The sequence below is a fragment of the Musa acuminata genome, chromosome BXJ3-4 (genome assembly GCF_036884655.1).
Source record: "Musa acuminata AAA Group cultivar baxijiao chromosome BXJ3-4, Cavendish_Baxijiao_AAA, whole genome shotgun sequence".
NCBI classification, from domain to species: Eukaryota; Viridiplantae; Streptophyta; class Magnoliopsida; order Zingiberales; family Musaceae; genus Musa; species Musa acuminata.
In genome coordinates this window covers 9,965,433-9,969,978 of record NC_088352.1, presented here as the reverse complement: position 1 = coordinate 9,969,978, position 4,546 = coordinate 9,965,433, and the positions used below count along the sequence as shown (strand labels likewise).

At 38.1% G+C, this 4,546-nt stretch overlaps 1 non-coding gene across 1 annotated transcript; it reads left to right on the top strand.

The window, feature by feature from the left end:
- The first annotated feature begins 272 nt into the window (after nt 1–272).
- On the top strand, nt 273–375 carry LOC135637427 (U6 spliceosomal RNA). Its single transcript, XR_010496275.1, has one exon. It is a non-coding gene; the product is annotated as a U6 spliceosomal RNA (small nuclear RNA).
- The last annotated feature ends 4,171 nt before the right edge of the window (nt 376–4,546 follow it).

Genomic DNA, 4,546 nt, shown 5'->3' with positions numbered 1-4,546 from the left:
AGGTGTTAGAAGCCCAGCCCAAAGTTGTGCATCGAAGCTTGCTCAACCAAGTCAACCAAGCTTTACGATCTGGGCGGATGAGAAAGGACGGCTTCGATGCGTTTGGGGATTGTTCGAGGAGGATGCAGTCGATCAGTTATACAGATGCCGTTCGTTCGACAAAGCGACGGTTTAGATTTGGGCACGTGGTAAGAATATTTATTTTTAATCCCATATCGGTAATGAGGCGATTGCTTCGCGTATTCTTATACCGCAGAGTTGGCAGTGAGATTGTCTCTTCGGAGACATCCGATAAAATTGGAACGATACAGAGAAGATTAGCATGGCCCCTGCGCAAGGATGACACGCACAAATCGAGAAATGGTCCAAATTTTTTTTCGCTCTCGGCATTCTTTCCTTGTTCGATCGCGATCGGGCTGCTCTTCTTATGCTCTTTTGTTCTTTCTTGCTTCGCGTTCTTCTGCTCTCTCTGTCCCAAAATCTTCATCTTTTTCTCGTTCTTTTCCTTCTTATTTCCTTGATCAAGGCACAGGGAGGAAGAAAGCTGCTTCTTCGGAGTGCGGTCGTGTTCCTTGTCCTCGTTGGTCAGTCCATGGACGCTGGTCCTCTTCCTCGCTCGCTGATCCACACCAATGCGGACGCCTCCGGTGCATTTTTCTCTTTTCTCGATTCATAGAGTTTGATCCTCCGATTCTTCCCTAGTATCCGAGTTAGGGTTAGGTTTAGCGTTTGATGCTGGGTTTGCTTGCCTTATAGTAGAATCAAATCGCATGATGAAAGCGCATGATGTGCTGCCCTTGGTCCGAAGCGCCGCTGCGAGGAAAAAGATTGTCCGACATCACCAACACGGTGAGTTCGGGGACGGCCGGAATGATGGGTGCCGATGTCGATCGAGGTAACTCCAATGTGATTTCTTGCCGGATCTCCAAAGATTGCATCGTCCAGCTCATGAAGGTACCTTTGGAGATTTTCTTTTTGGTCTCCCTTTTTCATCTTTCTTTCATTCTTCATCTGCATTTAGTGTTTGTTTCTAAAAAAGATGTTTGAAAATGCTTTTTTCTTTACATGATCAATATGAATTCCAGGAAAATACTGCCTTGTTGAACCTTCCTGCAGAAAATAAGTATGTAAATTGTAAAACACAAATTACTTCTTGACTGAAAAATAGTCCGTCGAAATTCTTGGACCAGCTATCGATTGATATGGTTTGATCTGTTGTTCGTTTTGGCAGCAAAATCATAGAACTGAGTAGCACTGAGTTGCAAAAACTCCAATTTGAATTGCAGAAAACCAGTCAACAAAACTGGCAATTGGCCCGGGCTAACTCACACATGCTAGGGGTTGATTCCTTGTCCATTTTCTTTATTGTTTCAGTTTGCAAACAAGATGCATTCTTTATCTGTTTCGTCTTTTGATTCGCAGGAGCTCAACTTAGGGAAAGATAGAGTATGTTTTCTTGCCTTATGGTTTGGCTCATTTGTGATTTTCGTTTGCTATAATAGGCGATTTAATTTGATTTACTTTGTGTCAATCGATTGAAGTTGCATGTCAAGTTATTTTGACTGATAATATTTATTTGTTTATTTCATGTTGCAGCTAAAAGTATTAACAACATGAGCTTGGTTGTACCTTATCAATCCTTAAACTAAAGACTTCAGAATTAGAGGTAAGGGGGATTATTATAGTTTCATAATTTGTTTTCTCCTCTCTTAATCTCTATGGTGATATATATTTTTTCTTTACTCTAACTTAGGAGAAAGAAAAATTGATCAAAGATCTCCTTAACAAAATTGGCTCAGAGGTATCCAATGGTTTGTTTTGTTTACATTCAGGCTGCCCTTTTTTTGCTCATACTGTTATTTTTCTTTCTACAAATTGCAAAAGGTAGGAACCACCAAGTGTGAGGAGGTTGAAGCAAATGCAACTCAACTTGCTAATGACAAGAAAATCTGCAATCCCAATAAGAAGCGCAAGTTAAAACCACAGTGTAATTCAACTCACCACTATGAGTGAAATTAGTGGTTCTGCATCTGATTTCAAATCTCTGTGTTTGTTCTTCATTCTTATATCAGTTTTATGGTTCTGCAGCTTTAGGCCCTACCGCTTTGGTTCATCAAGTGGCATCAGAGGGAAAGGTTGATGGTAGAAGGTAATTCATGTTTTGGATAAGCTTTGAATAATTTGTTAATCTTTAACGACAATGTAAATTCTGATGCATTCTAATTAATGAAGAAGGAGGTCCTTACGAACAAAATCCAGTGGCTTGAAGTCTGAATCATGTGAATTTGTGAATGACTTGCTCAAAAGAGATGATGGCGGATCTCCAGTGACCCATCAAGTGGGCCTAGAGGAAAAGGTTGTGGGAAGAAGGTAATGCACATTCTGATTAAGCTATAGGCCCCCCCTTTTTTTTCTCTGGAGAGCATCATTGAACTCATACCTATTTTATTTTTCTAGAAGTTCCTTCCGAACAAGATCCTGTAGTTTGAAATCTGAATCACATGAATCTATGGAGTTGCACAAGATTGATGATGCCATACTTCCAGTGACTTGTCTGGTGCCATCAGAGGAAAAGATTGATGGAAGAAGGTAATCCATGTTTTATATGGCTTTGGAATGGTTCCTGCTTTTTAGTATTTAAAATTTGAGCATTTTTTTCTAAAGCAGAAAATCCTTGCGGAGGAGATCCGGTTATTTAAAGTCTGAATCATGTGAGCCTACTGAGAACTCAGTCAAGATGGAGGATGCCAAGTTTTTAGTTTATACGATCAAGAATGAACGAGTAAGCTATTGGTCATGGAGATTGTTATACTTCTTCCGTATCAAATATTTCTGTTGAACGAGTAAAGAATGAGAAGCATAATTCAATTGGGTCTTCAGAACTCGGGAATCGGGAGTGCCAAAGAAGATCCTCTGTTGGAAGGCCATTGCGGAAGGCGGCTGAGAAGGTCGGTTCTTGCAAAGAAATGAATCTGAATGTAAAAATGTGAAGATCATAGTACGATTCTGGGTTATCTGCTTACATCACTAAAATTTCAGATGGTGCTAGCTGAGAGCTGCTGATATTCTTGGATCCACTTAATATATCTGCTAGATGAGAGCTGGACATGCCAATGTTTTCTATGTTCTTGATATTTTGTGTTGACATGGTGAAATGTATTACTGTATTGTAAGATTAATTAGTAGGAACCCATAGCTTAGTTTTGCAGCTTCTTTCCTTTCTTTTAGTTTGCCCTGCACAAAACAGGGATATTTTGAGACAAAATAGTAGTAGCATTATATGTTGTATGATTTGCTACGATTGAAATTTATATTTGTCTCAAGGAAAAAATGGTGCTTTGTTTTTTCTTGTTTAGTGATTTAGTTGTTTGGCATACTACATCCAACATGAGAAGTTTTACATTATGATAAAATATTGATTGATGAACCAATAAAGTTGACTTGTCCCCTGTTGTCTTTGGAATGTTATTGTCTCTAAAATTTGAATGCTCCTTGAGAATATCTAGAAGAGTTTGTCCTTCTTGTTTGGTATCCTCAAGAATTTATTTGTTAGCATATAAAATTAGTTATTTTTAAAATTTTATAAAAAAATATATAAACATGTTTTAATATAAATATCATAATTTAAAAGGAGTTTATGATTTAGATAAGAATATTTATCACTCCTCAATTTATTGATTTAGATAAAAAAAAATCCATAATAAGATAAAAATTATTGAGAGAAAAGAAAAAGCATGCAATTACAACAAATAGTTTATGGAAGTATTGTTTGAGTCGAGACCTAATAAATGATTAATGAATTTTCTCTAAATGTACATTAAAAATATAAATATATTCTCTATATAAACCACGAGTTGCAGTTGTGGTTGTTCTACTGATATGACTATATTGAGGGCACATGACTAACTTAAGGAAAGCACAACAACTTTGAGCCAAACTGCGGTCGCCTTGATGATGTATCGTTAAGTTAGAGAAGCATGGCTAACTTGGAGTTTCAATCGTCATGATGCGATCGACTTGAAAATGCACCTTTTAAAGCCTTGGTTGACCTAGAGTCACAATCATCTTGAGGATTTATAATTGACTCGAGGAAGCAATCGTCTTGAAGAAGCATGATCGACTTCAAGTCAAGACCTCGTCTTATTGACGTGACTTCCTTATGGCTTGACCAACTTAAAAATATGGCAAGTTTGACCAACATAAAGTTGCAACCAACTTAAAGAGGCAATGTCATCTTAGAGTTGTGATTGTCTTGTCGATGTGGCTCTACCATTTTGAGGACACATAACCGACTCGAAGAATCAAAGCGGGCTTGGAGGTTAAGGTGCATATATCTTGATGATGCATGAGAGATTTGATGAAAGAATCAACTTGAAGAAGTATGCCTAACTTGGAGTTGCGGATGCCTTGACAACACGACTGCCTTTAAGGCTCGACCGACTTGAAGATGCAATTGACTTGAAGAAGCATTGCCGACATGAGTTGCAAATAACTTAAGGATACATGATTGACTTGAGGAAACAATTGACCCAAAGAAGCATTACTG